The sequence below is a fragment of the Myotis lucifugus genome, unplaced genomic scaffold (genome assembly GCF_000147115.1).
Source record: "Myotis lucifugus unplaced genomic scaffold, Myoluc2.0 scaffold_31, whole genome shotgun sequence".
Taxonomy (NCBI): Eukaryota; Metazoa; Chordata; class Mammalia; order Chiroptera; family Vespertilionidae; genus Myotis; species Myotis lucifugus.
Genome location: NW_005871079.1, coordinates 3,052,912 through 3,070,605, shown reverse-complemented (window position 1 = coordinate 3,070,605; position 17,694 = coordinate 3,052,912). Strand labels below are relative to the sequence as shown.

Genomic DNA, 17,694 nt, shown 5'->3' with positions numbered 1-17,694 from the left:
TGTCAAATGAACACATGAAACGAAAGGAAAATCAGAAAGCCTGCAGTTGCCCATTAGTGAGTCAGTGACTGCAGTGAAAGGCTTTTGAAGCCTGGCTTACTGCCAGGACAAGCTTGCAATGATGCTCGGAGACACCCATGATGCTTTGAAGGGGAGGACTTAGCTGACCTGAGCCTGCTCAGTGGAATCAGTCAAAATCCTCACGGGCTGGATGTAAAATCTATAAGTCTCTGCCTTCAACCATTTACCTGTCAAAGGAAAAGAGCAGGTGATATGAACCACAATCTGTATAGAAAACTAATTGTACTAGACCCATTTACTACTATTATTATTATCATTATCATTGTTATTGATTATGTGGGTGGTTTTGTTTGTCTGTTTTGAAAGCAACATGCCAAGCTTTTTGAAGGGTAGTGCCAAACTGCCAATTTCTGGAGCTATTCTATCAAAACAATCTTTAACTTAAGGCTCTCCTAATTAAAACATCTGTCAACTAGTCAAATAACACATGTTGTTAGAGGATACAAAAAGTATACTTTAGGAGCTAATAATTAGAGCTTTGCAAATGTCACTGTTAAAACACCTAAGTTGTTTTAAATTTATTTTAAGTTAATTTTTGTAAATGCAGCCCCAAATGTTTTGATACTCCTGTTATAATGTAAAGTAATTTACTGCATCTTATATTGTTTCTGATACCATATAGTATTTGGGGGAGGTTTTTTCGTGTTTGTGTTTTTATACTAAAACATCTAATACGTTCAGCCTTGCCACCTCTATATAAAAATAAGTTGTACGAATCTACCAATCAAATGTAATGTGTGTTTTTTTCTGTTTTTGTATTTAGACATTTTCTTAAGGGATATATATATATATATATATAGATACACACACACACACACACACACACACATAACTATGTTTATTCCCTTTGCTTATTAGAATCTGATCCAGAGGTTCATTTGCATTTTATATTTTCATATTTTAGACATTAAAGTCTTTATACAACTTTCAACAATAAAATAAGTAAATCATTATGTAGCAACAGGGTGAGCTGAATGTTAGTAAAACAAGACATAACAGCAAGCTTGGTAAACATCTAGAAATGTCAGAGATCCAGTGTATGCTCGTGTATTCTAAAGTGTGTTCTAAGGAACTGGAATGCCACAGTGGAGTTGGCTTTGATAGAATATTGTTTCGAGAAGAGAAAGTATTTCTGCCTAGAGCTCAACACAAGACAACATTTCTTGGCCAATAGCAAAGTTCTTGTTTTGTGGAATTTGTGAAATATGTTCAGCTGGGTTCTGCCACGGCCTCTAGTCAGATATTAGTAGCCTTTTCATCTTTACAATATCAGATAAGATATGAAAATATTCAGTGTTTTCAAATTCCATAGAATATAGTGCAATCCTAGTAATATTAAAAAAGTGGATTTAATTTCATTCACATTAACTTTAATGAGGTTAAAAATGTAAGTTTATATTCAAATAATTCATTTCTTAAAAAAATATGGCCTTTTGTGCTCAATATATATCTAATATTTAAAATATTATATAACACCATCACTTATATCTCCAAATAACTTTAATTATGATTTAAAATGAAAATTTTCATTTTTATGAAAGAATCCTCATGTCTTCAATATTAATTCTTACTGCCATATGTATTTTTCATTTTGAAAAATTTGTCAGTTTCTTTAAATATTTTTTTAGTGAAGGATAAATTAGATGATCTGTTACTACACATGATTATGGTAATTGAGAAGAATCTGAAAATGCTCCATCCAGAGGTATATAATAATAAAAGTTTAGGAAATTGAACATATTTGTGAACATGGTAAGTGATAGCCTTGCTTGCTTGTTTTGGATTGGGTTAAGATACTATTAGATGTCTGTAGTTTTTTTTATTTTATTTTTTTTATTCATGAAGACTTTTCCAAAGGGTTACGGAGAGAAATAAGCAAGCATTCAAAACTATTCTAGAGACTGCTCAGAAATATTTATTCCCTTCTGCAAAATATTTTCCCAATAAGCTCTTTTAAACTAGAATACATAATGACCACAGTATGCAGGCAAATTTCTTTTTTTTTCTATTTTGAATTATTCCAGTAATTGTGTAGTGCAGCTTTTCCCCCTGGCACTGCCGACATAGCCTCTTTATTCCACATTTTAAAACCAAATTGCCAGAAATGTCTGAAAGGCTGTTCTTCAGGAGTAAAAAAAAAAAAAAGCACTTCAGGCCAAGCTTTTGCTAACACACCGAGCACATAGGAGATGAATTAGGGGCGTAACAGAATGCTGGGAGTACCTTTCACACTGGAATCAAAGGCATGCCAGGAGGAGTCAACATTTTGCCTGCAGTTGCTCTCTCTGACTTTCCTGTTGCCTGTAATGAAGTAGCTAAAAGGACATTTGGGACAATTCTGGGCCAAGCAGAGCTGTCTTAGATCCACCTAAAGAATCATAGCCAAAGAAAAAAATGATTCTGAGAAATATCTCAATCCAGTTCTCTATATTTGTCCCGGGAGAAGCTTGGTAAGAAGACATGGCCCACTTTACTGGAAGCAGAATTTGAGGTTCAATCACTTGTTCCTGACTAGTCTCCAATCAATTGCCACTTGTTTAATTCTGCCTTCATTTTTGATCCAGTTGATGCTAATTTAGGAGTGTGTGCTTCATGAGGATGCAAATTCCCAAGCTCTGTGATTTTATTTATATCCTTAATTACTCAAAATGAAAGTATTAGGATGAAATGAGCGTAAAAATCAGGAACAAACATTTTAAAAATGATCTGAGAAGTCCTTTACCCACATGCTACTATCAACAGTAAGACTGACAGGAAGGTATTTGGTCAGAAACTTTTCTAACTCAAAGTACTGATTAATACAGAGGCCCTGATATTCTGATTATGTCAGAGCCCAGCTAGGTGCCTTCACATCACTTCCAAAAGAAAACGGCTCACAGTGCCATCTATGCATTTATATTCATGCACTGAGGCAATTAGGTCAATAAATAGATATGAAACATTTGGAGCATTGGGGAAGCTAAACTTTATTCCACCAATTTTGTCACATAACCAATCACATTCATAGTTTTAGACAGACATTAAATTGTAAAGGCAACTCATAATTCTAGGCATCTTTTTAGGCAAAGAATTCTTTAAAAAATTTTTTATTGATTTCAGAGAGGAAGGGAGAGGGAGAGAGATAGAAACATCAATGATGAGAATCATGGATCAACTGCCTCTTGCACGCCCCCTACTGGGACTGAGCCTGCAATCCAGGCATGTGTCCTCACCCGTAATGAAACTGTGACCTCCTGTTTCATGGGTTGATGCTCAACCACTGAGCCACACCAGGCGGCAAAGAATTCTTTTTTTTAAGAAATAAAAGCATATGACCTGTTTTAATATTATCCTCAAAATTAATTAAATTAATTTCTATTTTCTCCCTTAATTGACATTGAGAACACATGGTAAATGGTAACAAAACGTATTTAAAAATGTAATTTTTAAGAGACATGATTACCCCTCATATTAAATACAAAATATTCAAGTTGAATAAGGTTGATTATTCATACTCAAACTTAAAACGCAACTTGAAGATAATATACTAGTATTTTTTTTTCCTTACTGTAACTGTCCATAGGAGAGCCCATGTCACCTTTGCTGTTTAGAACAATAACTTGTTTTAGCTGTTGTCAACATTGGAACCAAAATGCTTGGGGTCATATTTTGGAAATCTGTTTTTGAATGCTGTCCTTCCAATTCCCCTGGTTCTAACCAGATCATCACAGAATATTGAAATGTTCACAGCAAAGGGACACACAAGTTTGAAGGTTCCAGTCAAGCTGATTATACAAAGTGATAGCACTAGGGTTGTCAAAAGGGGGGACAATGTGCATTTTCCCTGGCAAATGATAAAGATCCGGTGCAGCAGGGCAGCTGCAGTCCCGAGATCAGAGCCATTACCGGGAGAAGGGATTTTGATTAACACCATTAACTTCGCACAGAAGTGAATTTGAAAGAAACAATAAGGGCGAATATTCCCAGTGCACATCTAAAATGTTAATTAATACACCTCTGGAAAGATGGGCACTTACATTGCAGTTACAAAGGTGCGGTGAATTCACAAACTTTGTTCAGCATTCACCCTTGCACAGTGATGGGGTGCAAAAAAGAGGGCGATGAAATCACTTACAGTTTGCAGTTCAGCTATCACGCGGAAGTCTGCAGTAGGTGCAAGTAAAATACACTGTGAGGAATACGTGGCTCGGTATTATACCGCAAAATCGAACTTTGCAACTGCTTATGCATAATTAACTATCGGGGACTAGCCTGCTCTGGTGCACCACTTTATCGAGTAATAAAAAATTAAACTTATAAAATGCAGACTCCTAGGTAACCGTGGTCACAGTAAACGTCTGCCTTCCTTTGCAGGCTTATTAATTCCTGAATCTGTAGCTGACAGCTTCTATGAACACACAGTTTTGCATCTATTTTGTTTATGTATAAGCCTTGGCATTTCAGTCACCTCCTGCCGAGACCCCTTCCTACCATATGCTTCTGTTTTTCTTCATTAGGTGATGTGATCCCTTCTGACTGTTGCATGCACGTGGAAGGACAGTGGGCTTGGGGGTGGGGAAGAAACCCCGCTTTAAGAGAGTACACGTCAGTTGGCCTTCAGCGGCTGGGAGCTGATTGCATCTGACAAGTGTTGTAGCGACTCTCGTAATGGATGTGTCTGCTTTAGCCGAGAAGAGGTGAAAAGGATGTGATTCCCAGTGAAAGAAAGCAACATGAACTATTATTTAATTACTGCCTGATACAAAACTCCCGAGGAGTCCCTGTTGGTTTATCATCCTGGCTTCTTCCTTTCTTTATTAATGAACAACCTAGTCTTTGAATGCAGTACAAGTTAAGTCACACCTGTGATTCATAGGGACTCTCCCACCTGAATAAGGCAAATAATACATTTTACTATTCTAAGCAGGTATATTTCTGAAGTGCTTTAGAGTCTTAAGTATAGAAACTTTCCTATCATCCTGTGAAAAACAAGCAAACAAAAAACTTGCACTCATCTCACCCAGGTTTGTTTCCTTCCCTAGTTTAGAATTTGGTGTGCACTTTTTTGATTACTTTGCATACTGACCTTTTCAACTCTCTGGATTCTAAGAATCAATTAAAAACCTCTCCCCGCCTCCCCACTTGAGTTCTCACACCAATACGAGTGAAGGAGACTTAGTTTTTGTTTTGTTTTTTAACCACATGCAGTTTCTGGATGTGCTGAAGCTGATATTTGCCAGCAACCCATCTTCTAACCAAAATTAGTTGTTCTAGTGGGGAACAGCAACTTCCAAATCTAGTGAAAGTAGTAATGCAAAGCTATTATTCATAGTAAAATTACAGGAGGCAAAAAATGGTCATGTGATGTTTTAGATTGAATTCTAAAACTGACTTACATAGTATATTACTGACTTACATAGTATATTCTACTTACATAGCATATTAAGTGACTTCATTGGAAATATATTAAACTAATTTAAATAGTAAGTTTCTGTTCACATAGTAAATACAAAATAATGATATTCTATAATTTTCCTTTCAATACATAGTTTGCATGAATTATATTGAAGTTTCATATATTTTCTTTTATTTGGGGGAGGGGTAACTACTACTTATATTTGCCTTATCCAATTTTTGCTGAAGTTTTCTTCTTATAGTATCTATAAAATATAGTAGCTCATATTATTTAGGCAAATTTTTCAACTAATATTTCACAAAAGGGCACATATTAACTTTGAGAAACACATGTGTCTGCACCAAAATCTCATGTGGAAAAGAAAACACTCTGTATTATTCAGTCCACATACTAAGTTCAATTACTTTTAGGTCATATTAATTTTTAAGCACTTTTTAATTTTGTTATATCCATATGTAGCCAGATAAAACTTGGAAAATAGTGGTTTTGTTACAGGCAGCCTGACCCATTGGTTGTCTGGTTTCAGTTTCCTTTTAAAGGTAGCCAATTTGCTATTTTCATGTTGTCAGGAAACAGTTAATATGATGATGCTAAACTCTGCTGTTTTTATGCTCTACGTTTTTGTTTTCCTGAGGAATAATCACATTTATCTAATTTATTTAAGCATATATAATATAGAAACAGATACTCTACTAATGACAGCAATACGATTTTGAGTTAAAAGCTCACATTCAGAATTTTCCAAAGCTAAATCCTTAACATTTTTTACAGATTCTAATGTTGGTCATTACAGTCATGTAAAGAAATATTTTTATCCAGTGACTGTCATTAATGTAGACCTCTGATTTGTATAGAAAGAGCATTAATTTTCCAATCATGGTTGTGGATGCTATTGCCTGTTCTCTATAATATTATATTACTTTGGAGCAGAGTGTGAGTATATAATTTTATAAATGATCCATTTTTAAAATTTTACTGTGTAGATATAAATCAAATATTGATAATCTTAGAGAAGGAAAGGTTGTTTATGTGGCAGTTTCAAAAGAAAATAGTAGTTATATCAAATTGAACAATTTGAGCTCTTAACGCCAATTAAACATTCTGAATTCTGATTTAAAAAAATTTGATAGATTGAAACCAAATGTTACAATAAGGAGGAGAATTCACCAAATATTGTGAAGGTAAAATATTATTTTCAACTGTGATGTTCAATAAGAGAATGCTTTATCTCTTTGGTATAAATAATATTATTATGGGGAAATTTACTCAAATAGCAGCACACAAATGTCCTTTTGTGTGGTTTCTCAAGAAAAAAAATTAAATAGTTAATTGTGTTTTTAATGCAAAATCAGTTAAGCTTCAAATCGTTCCCAATGATAAGACATTAATATTTCCCTAGTTTTTTCTTTCCAAGTCTTTATTTTTAAGGGGAAAAGCAAAAACCATATTAAAAGAAAAATAACTGTTTTCATTTCTAATTTGAAAATAATCTTTATACATAATGAGTAACTGGTCGATTTCATGCTTCTAGTGCAGCATGGAGCAAGCTGCTGATTAAATTTAAGAAGTAAACTCCATCAATAATAGAGCTTTCACAAAACATTTTTAAAGGGTGGGCCTTTTTCCAAGATAAGTATCATACTATTAATTAATGTGGTTAAGGAGCATGAGATAGAATATTTAAAGATACTGCATTTGCTATATAACTGATCATCTTCTACCTTAAGGATTATTTTTGCATGATTTATGGGATTTTACATGTTTAAAGGAGAACTGAATAATAAAATTTTTCTGAGGATGAATATAAAACTACCAAAATTTTACACCTTCACTAACAGAGAAGCAAGTCCAGTGCTTATCTCCAGAAGTTCAAGGTTTCCCTTAGATGATTGGAAATGTTAATATTCCTTTTTTTTCTTTAATTAAAGAAACACAGATACACACCAAAAATAGGGTTACTACAAATACATTTAACTGGCTGTCTTTGGCCCTGAGGACAAACCTCTTAATTTTAATAACTACAACAATTCTCATAAAGAAATCATTGCAGTAGAACATCAAAATCTCTTATAAGGTAAAATATTAAAAATATGGTTTCTTTTATAATCCTTGCAAATGGCAATAAAGTAAATGACACATAACATTTTAGGAAAGCTGGTCATTTAAACTGAATTTTGAGACTAGGGAGAAAATTTCATGCACAGAGCTCAGAGCAAATTTTATAGTCATCATTGCTCAACTCAGTGTAATACCTGACATTACTTTAATTTCTTCAAAGAAAATTCAAACTTCTTTATAACCACCATATCAATAACTCAAACACTCCCTGAATTTGGGGGGGGGAGAGATTAACCAAAAAACTCGTATGCATCTGCATAACCCCTGCACACAGACAATAGTGCAGTGAAGACCTGGAGTCAATGAGGGGACATCTGTAATGCTTTCAGCAATAAAGATACATTTTTTTAAAAATTAAATAATTACCCCTGATGAAAAAAAACACCCCATATAAACAAAAGATGAAACAAAGATTTCCTGAATTCAAACATTTAACACTTGTCTAGTTATCAAAATATCTTTATGAAATTCGCTAAAGTATCTATCATCTATGCAGAGATTTGTTGACAAAGAAAAGTTTGTACTCTATGAATAGTAAATAAACATTTTACGAAGTAAAAATGTATTTTTTACACTTATGTCTATTGGGTTTTGAGTAACAGCTAAAATCAAATCTTAGGTTCCAAATTTCTATTTCAATCTGATCTAATAACCAGAGCAAATACTGCTGCCCAGAAATTCTCTGGCAGCTATACAACATGCAGTGAATGTCCATGGGTGGAGGGGTTGTGGTCATTTTAAGAGACCTCATGCCATCATACAGGTACTTTGCACATCACCAATTGACGTTCTATCTCTGGGTTTTCAGAGAGCAGCACCCATTGTGCATGGCTCTTAAACCGTTTGCGCTAAAGACTCAATCCCAAATCCAAAGGAAAACAGTTAAGGTTTACAAACTACTTTTCCTAATCATCGAAAGTACAGGGGGTGGTATTCTTGCTTCATTTGTGGGTCCACTCTAACTCCAAACAGATCTGAAACCATTACGACGCATGGCAGTTGGTCGATAGTGTGGAAAAACCTCATTTACTGACTGGCCAGACAGTTTTAAAACCTTCAGATTTTTCTAAGTCTACGTTATTAACTGTCTGACTGTAATCACATCTTCACCATAGGGAGCTTCAAAAGCTTTTCATTTGCATTGAATCAGTTGCCTTCCTCCCTGTCTTTTTTTCCCCCTGGAAATAAGCTTAAATAATTCAACAAACTACACACATGGCTAGTGATTATTGAACCATTCTGAAACACTCGAGGCAAATGGACCATTATGTGGTGGGAATTAAAACTTTCCTCCCAGCCACTGGGAGGGTATGTATTAATATATAGCAAATATTTGTCTCTGCAGGACTACTTCTGTGCTCTCCATTCTCCTAAAATATGTGAAAAACACCTACAATTGGGCCATGAGTTTTATTCACCTGTGCTGGTTTTGGAGATTATTAGGTCAGATAAAGAGTCTTTTGGTGTACATATATATTCAACATTTCTTTGCCCAAATGTGGAGACTAAGTTACTTTAAAAGAAAATACAGCACTTTTAATAGTCACATTACAAACAGGTAATAAATGAACAAATTACAGTATTGTAGCTGTTCTAAATTTTTACTATACTTACATCACAATCTGATTAAGTATTTTGGCTACTTGACTTATTCTTAATTATAAGCATTTATATTTTGTTAGGTCTATATATAAAAGTATTTATGGACATTTTACATTTGTAGTCACATATGCTTTTGAATTATCCCAAATCTTGACTAACATGTAATTTATCTTGACATCTGTTTCTGTAGATATTTGGTGGATTAAAATAAAAATCCTGGGGATTTTCAGCCTAAGGTAGAAGCTAGGATTCTATACTAGATTTTAACAAAGAAAAAATTAATCTCAGAAGACATAATTTTTATTGATAGAGTGCTTATATTTATCTAAGCAGATAGGAATTAAAAACAAAGAATAAAAGACATAGAAATCACATATTTTCATACCAACAATAAATTTTCAATGTACAAAGTCATAAAACATTGAGTAGAAAATTTATTGGGAATAGAATTGTTGTTTTCTTTACTACATTAACTTTGAAGTCTTAAAGAATGAGTCATACTTCACTACACAAGACTAATTCAAATAGTTTTTATTAAAGCACTAGCTATTGGATATTGCATGTGTCCTTACATTCCCCAAAGTCAAGGGTGTACCTATGCTAACAATTTTGTAGAAATATCATTTGTGATTACAGTATATATCTATCTGTTACCTCTCGTATGACCAGGAATCTAATCTGAAACCTTAAATGTATACATAGATAGATATACATATGCAGCGTATACAGTAAATACTACTTTTATGATTGTTTTAGTGTTTATATGGCTTTCCCAAGCACATCAATACCAGCTCCAGCACACCACAGCAAAGGGCAAAAGGGCGGCACATGGCTTGAAAGTATGAAGAGCAAACATGGCTTACCATAGAAACATGATTTAGATCAGTGATGGCGAACCTTTTGAGCTCGGCGTGTCAGCATTTTGAAAAACCCTAACTTAACTCTGGTGCCGTGTCACATATAGAAATTTTTTGATATTTGCAACCATAGTAAAACAAAGATTTATATTTTTGATATTTATTTTATATATTTAAATGCCATTTAACAAAGAAAAATCAACCAAATAAATGAGTTCGCGTGTCACCTCTGACACGCGTGTCATAGGTTCACCATCACTGCACTAGGCTCTCAGAGGCCACCATCAACCGCCAGACCCACCTGGAGCTCTATGCTTCCTAATCTACCTGTCAGTGTCTTACCACTTTGACCAGGATGATGTGGCTTTGAAGAACTTTGCCAAATATTTTCTTCACCAATCTCACGAGGAGAGAGAATGTGCTGAGAAACTGATGAAGCTGCAGAACCAATGATGTGGCCAAATCTTCCTTCAGGATTTTAAGAAACCAAAAGGTGACAACTTGGAAAATGGGCTAAATGCAATGGAGTATACATTACTCTTGGAAAAAAGTATGCATCAGTCACTACTGAAATTGCACAAACTGGCCACTGGCAAAAGTGACCCTCATTTGTGTGACTTCATTGAGACTCACTACCTGAATAAGCCAGTGAAATACATTAAAGAATTGGATAACCAAAGACAAAAAAAAAAAAAAAAGAATTGGACACCCAGACAATCACCTTCAGGGGCCCCTGAAATCGCCATGGCCGAGCACACATTATCTCTTTGACAAGCACACCCTGGGAGACAATGAAGAGAGCTAAGCCTCAGGTTGGCTTCCCACAGCAATGGAGGTGACTTCCCTGGTCACCAAACCAGTATGCATGTTGGAGTTCCCTTTATTTTTCTGTAACTTGTACCAAATCATCCACTTATGTTCTTTCATTTGTATCATTCCTTCAAATAAAGTAATATGGTAAACCCCCCCCCCCCCCCGCCCCAAGAAAAGAAACTTATTATTTGAACTGGTCTTCTTTGGGAGACTGTAAACTCCTTTTCTGACAAAGTGTTTAACTGAGGCTGTGCAGATAATTGATGAGTACACTAACAAACTAAAAAACACATCAGAAGAATGTTATTGTTTTTTTACCCCATACAACTGTTTATGAATCTGTGATATTTAAAGATGCTATTAAGCACTTTCACATTTATTTCTGAGACAAAGTTTCCGATATTATAATCTCAGGGGAATAAGGCATATATTGGTTAATTTCAAAACTTATACAAAAGTCAGCAAAATGCTAATTTTATTATCCTTGCCCAAGGATATGTTTATTGCTTTAGAAAGAGAGGAAGGGGAAGAGGGAGAGAGGGAGAGAGGAAGAAATGTGAGAGAAAAAATTCTATCTGTTGCCTCTCGTATGACCAGGAATCTAATCTCTAACCTTTTTGATGTACGGGTGATACTCCAACCAACTGAGCCACTGGGCCAAGGCAACACAATACTAATTTGGGAATAGACTTCTAAACATCAATATATTAGAATTTTTCAAAAAAGACCTTAGTTTTACATATGTCTTTGCATTAACTTCTCATTTTATCTTAGGTTGACTCTCCTTCAAGGTATTGAAATTGCATCCATTTCCATTTTTTGCAAGTATGTTTTTGATATGAAAGGTTTTGATTGTAAAATCAAAGGATATACTTGGAGGTGATGTTTTATACTTGCTTGCCTGTGGCTTTCTGAGAGAAAACATGCCATCAAAACCCCCTAAACATCCTCAAAATGTGGGAGGACCTTAATACATCATTGATCTATAGAATTTCCTTTCTTATGTGACTGAAGAAAAAAAAAAGTCTTACAATCAATTTCCTCTTAGAAATCTCATTCTACGAGATGAAAAATAAACCAACAAATTGTATAAAACCTAGTTATTATCATGTTGAAATATTAAAAATGAGGATAGCTCTTGGCTGATTCTGATGGTTGACTACTAAACAGCTCATTTCAACACTTTCACAACTGCACTTTTATCATGGTAGCCTTGCATGTTAATCTAAACCAAAGTGTTAATGGGGAAAAAAAATATTCTCTTGGTGTTCTAGGAAAGGAACAAAGGACATTCTCTTTCAGATGTTCAGATTGATAAGCATGAGATTCTTTGGGCTGATCCAGTTATGCTATGATTATGAAAGTGCAAGAAAGGAACCAATATTTCCAGGATAGAAGAGCCTAAAGATAGAAACTGGATGCTGGATGATGCTATTGAATTACTGGTTTAATCATCCCTGGATCCATGCTGCTTTTGGACTTCTTTGTGTAAAATAAAAATGAAGGTTACATAAAGACTTTTACAGACAAACAAAACCTGTGAAAATTCGTTGCTAGCAGACTGGCATGACAAGAAATATCAGAAAAGTTCTGCAGGCAGGAGTATGAAACCAGCTGGAAATTTGATATAAACAAGAAGTGAAATTATCAGGATTTGTGAAATAAGAATTACTATGACTCTGTTCATTGTTTTTAATTTATATAAAAGATTATTAATTTTTCTAAAGCAAAGCAAGAGTATAAATGCATTCCTTGTTTTATAACATATTTAGAAATAATAGTGAAGGATAGGAGGGAAGAAATTAAAGTATACTATTGTAATGTTCTTATACTACATGTGAAAAGTGGAAGAATATTATTTGAAGATTGACCTTGATAAGTTAAAGATGTATGTTATAACCTTTAAGCAACCACTGAAAAATTAAAAAGCGGTAGTAATAACAAGTAAGTCAATCATGTAATCATTTAAAAATGCTCAAGTGCCGAAACCGGTTTGGCTCAGTGGATAGAGCGTCGGCCTGCGGACTGAAGGGTCCCAGGTTCGATTCCGGTCAAGGGCATGTACCTGGGTTGCGGGCACATCCCCAGTGGGAGATGTGCAGGAGGCGGCTGATCGATGTTTCTCTCTCATCGATGTTTCTAACTCTCTATCTCTCTCCCTTCCTCTCTGTAAAAAAATCAATAAAATATATTAAAAAAAATGCTCAAGTAACCCAAAAGTAAAAGATGAAGAAAAAGGGAACAGAAAAAATCAGACAAGCAAAATACTACTAGCAAAATGACAGTTTTAAATCAAACCATATCAATACTTAATTGCATTAAGTATACATGACCTACATACCCCAATTAAAAGGCAAAGATTGATAGATATGATAAAACTGCAAGACTCACTTATGTATGTCTATAATAAATCTACTTTAAATATAAAAATATGGGTAAAGATAAAAGAATACAAAGAAGCTCTATCATGTAAATTCTAATCAAAAGAAAGTTGGAGTGGGTATATTAATATTACAGAATGTTGACATCAAAACAAATAATATTAGCAGGGATAAAGAAAAACATTGCATAATGATAAACGATCAATTCATCTAGAAGATATAACAATTCTAAATGCATAATACAATAATAGGATTTTAATTTTTCACACAATGTGTCCTAAGAACAATCTTGTTTGGAAAGTAGTTCTTTGCTTCAAAATTATTATTTATTCCCTAAGAAATCATATCACCCACCACGTCCACTAACATAAGAAAATAGCTTATAATTGCTAAAATATTTTTAAAATAGAAATAATATTAGTGACTATTGAGAGTGCTTCCTTCCCCAGTTTGATACCCTTTAAAGCAGAAAGTAGTCAGGGTCATATATTCCAGAATACTTCGGTACAGAGATGGGTCCTGAATTTGCTTCTTAGGACATGAAACCTGAAAAAGTAGAATTAACAAAATTTAATCTGCAAAATATGGTGAATTAAGCAATCATTCATATTCAATTAAAAAAATCTGTTTGGTAGGCATTAGATTTGGCAGGATTTCTTTCCCTTACACATTTCTTCTCCTATTCAAATAAATATTCAAATTTTAGCTTGAGATATTGTATATGCAGTTTCATAAAGAAGAGTTAATCAGATTAAAAGTGAAATCAACCTGGTTAATTACTTTTTAAAAGTAAAACAGGTTTGAATTAGTCTATGTCAGTTTCTGGAGCTTTACTTTTTGTTATTATATTTTCAACTAGATTTTATTACACCTCCAGCTGTAATACTAAGACGCCTTTCAAATCTTCACAGCACATCAGAGTATAGTTCTTTTTTAAAAACCTACAATTAGTTCGACTGGTGTACTTGAGTATCAACCTATGAACCAGGAGGTCACAGTTTGATTCCTGGTCAGGGCACATGCCAGCTTATGGGCTCTATCCCCAGTGTGGGAAGTGCTGTAGGCAGCTGATTGATGATTCTCTCTCATCATTGATGTTTCTATCTCACTCTCCCTCTCTGAAATCAATAAAAATATATTTTTTAAAAGATAAAATATAAACCTATAATTAAAACATCTTCTCTACAAATATTTTCATGTGCCTTCAAATGATTTGCTCTTCATGACTAAAATATTAAACAATTTGTTCTAAATTGCTCAAAATCTGAACGATGGATATTGACAAACAATCACTTTTACAGTACTCCAATATATACTCTATTAAATGATAACCATTAATTATGTTTTAAAATATTAATTATACATAAACATGTATAAATAGAAAATATTATATTTCTTTTCAAAACCAAATATAAAATATGTCATGCAAGAAACTTTTATTTAATTGGTCAGTTAACATATATTTAGTGAATTTGTGCAAGCTACTGTCCCAAACACAGGGGTACACAAGGCTGTAAGAACCCACATTGGTTCCTGCCCAAGGGAAGTTAGTAGAGGAAATAGTATGCCCTTCACAACACAGGAAAATTTCAGCTTTGAAAAGTGCTATCGAAAAGGTACATAGTACAAAGAGTACCTATAAAAGGAAGTAATAGTTTATGTGAGATCTGGAGAATGAGTCAGAATAGCTAGATGAAAGGGGACAGAAGAAAGGTCTAGGTAAAGACATCAGGGAATGCAAAATGCCTTTTGGGGAGAAGGAACATGATAAATAAAGGAACCAAGAGAAAATCAGTTTGATTGAAATGCAGAAAGTGAAAGAACCGGGTAGAAGACATAGCCGGAGAGATGAGTTGGGCCAGAGACCCTGCTAGGTATTATAGTTCCTGTAAAAATGTATTTTTTTTAATATCAACAGCAATGGGAAGGAGAAATAGTTTAATTTAGGGAACAAAATGATAAAAGTTATGTTTGAGATGATTCTTTCAGCATTGAAGAATGGAATCAGTCAGAATGCATTTAGGTACTAATTAACAATTTTGGAATGTAAAATTATAAGATGGCTCCCAAAGTCCTCACTCTCTTACATATACACCCCGTGTAATCCCCTCTCCTTGAATAAGGGTAAAATTTATGAATATGATAGGATTTACCCCCATGATTAGGTTATGTTGTATGGCAAAGGTGAAGGTATTTTGCAGATATAACTAAGGTCTCTAATCCGTTAACTTTGAAATCAATAAAGGAGAGATTATCCCAGGCCTGACCTAATGAGAGTCCTTCTAAAAAGCCCTTTAAAAAGGGGTCAGTATTTTCCCGAGAGAAGAGATTTAAAGCAGAACACATTATCCTGCTGGCTTTGAAGAAACAAACATCCATATTGTAACTGCCTATGGAGATAACCACATATCAAGGACCTGAGGGTCAGCTCTAGGGACTGAGAGCATTCCCTGACCAACAGCGAGGGAGATAGGAGAGTCCTCCTTCCTATAATCACAAGGAACTGAATTCTGCCAGCAACCTGAATAAGGTTAGAATAGGACCCTGAAATCCACGTCTCACTGAACAGAGAACCTACGATAAACACATATGGCTACAAGGTGCTAAATGTGTGGTAATTTTTTACATAGCATAGAAAACTAAAACAATTCCTCAACAGACCAGGTGAAAAATGATGGAAACATAAGGTGATAGTGTTAGAGTTAGAATTAGATAATTTTGAGAGAGATTAAGAAAATAGAATCATGGCTATTATAAATAACGCTGCAGTAAACTTAGAGGTGCATATATTCTTTCCAATTCATGTTTTGGGTTTCTTCTGACACATCCCAGAAGTGGAATCACTAGGTCATAAGGCAGTTCCATTTTTAATTTTTGAGGTAACTCCATGCTACTTTCCACAGTGGCTGCACCAAACTGCATTCCTACCAACAGGGCATGAGGGTTCCCTTTTTTCTATATCCTTTTCAACACTTGTTTGTTGATTTATTAATGATAGCCGTTCTGACACGTGTGAGATGATATCTCATTGTGGTTTTGATTTGCATTTCTCTGATGATTAGTGACGATGATTAGTGACATTGAGCATCCTTTCATATGTCTATTGGCCTTCTGTATGTCCTCTATGGAGAAGTGTCTATTCAGATAATTCTTTTTTAAAAAAAAAATCTTTATTGTAAATTTAACTGGCTTTAGCTATTCATGGCTCATATGTTTAGAAAGTGAATAGTAAAATGATGGAATAGATTGGAAGATACTATTTGAAGAATATATTATGTAGAATGACTGATCTGAAATATTGTAAAAATTTTCAAATGGCTATAGTTTCAGTATAAACTGGCACATAGCAGGTAGGGATATACATAGTAGATGTTCAATAAATCTTTAGTAAATGAATGAAATAGAGGATATTGTGTAGATTATTATTATTTCAAAATAACCATTTTAATATTTAAACAATTACATTGAATTGTGTGGCAAAATTTAAAAATACAACATAATGCAACAAAATTTAAGCATTAATATGTCCTTCAACATAGCAGGAAACTGAAACAAAATAAAAACAGTGAAAAAACAGAATCACTTCATATCTTTAATAACTGGTGTTAGAAGTTACACTCTTCTCATGTTGCATACAGAATAATTAGAGTGTTGAGCAATTTGAGTTTGTTAGACAGTGTAAGTGGGTAAATCAGAACAATAATTCATAGGGCACAAGGGCTACCAAATTAGTTATTCAGCAAATGCTCCTTTTATAGAACCCAGGGGGTCTGATTTCTCATTTTTTATTTATTTTCTGTGTGCACCTGTTTAGCTGTTAGAATTCCTCCCTCCCCTGTTACAGCCTCTTGCTCCATTTCACATTTCTTGAGGAATGCACACACAGCAATACTGTAAATTAAAGAAGTGCAAAGGAGAAGAGGAAAAGGAAGAATTTTCAAAAGAGAGAAGGGTGAAAGGGACACTAGAGATGAAGGACATAAAGTGATTTTACCCTATATTACTGTAAAAAAAATTCCTTTCAGAAAAAAATGCCATTTTTTAAATAAATATGTTCTGACAAATGTAAGGTTTTTTAAAAAATAGAGTTTAACATGTGATTACTATTGAGCAAATATATAGTAATACTCTATTTTACTGTCTTCTAAATCTCTTGCAATAACTTTTCCCGTGCCATAAGCAATTAGTCAGATCCCCTGTGCTCTAACTTGTGACGTTTGCATTGTAAAAGTAGGTTATGGTATGCAATTGACTCACTTTTTTCCCTTGTGACATCAATAAAGTACTTGATGGGAAGTTATCTTGATCTGTTTCATCAACAAAGTTGCTACAGCACCATCCTATGACCTAGAATAATCAGAACCCCAGAAATCCTCTGGACAAAAGGAAGTAAAATAAGCCTACTGGTCAACCAGAGCCTAATAAAACTCTTATATTTTCCTCTGGG

General features: G+C 34.2%; 1 pseudogene; it reads left to right on the top strand.

Moving 5' to 3' along the window:
• The first annotated feature begins 1,102 nt into the window (after positions 1-1,102).
• On the top strand, positions 1,103-10,858 carry LOC111825542 (annotated as a pseudogene).
• Positions 10,859-17,694: the final 6,836 nt, after the last annotated feature.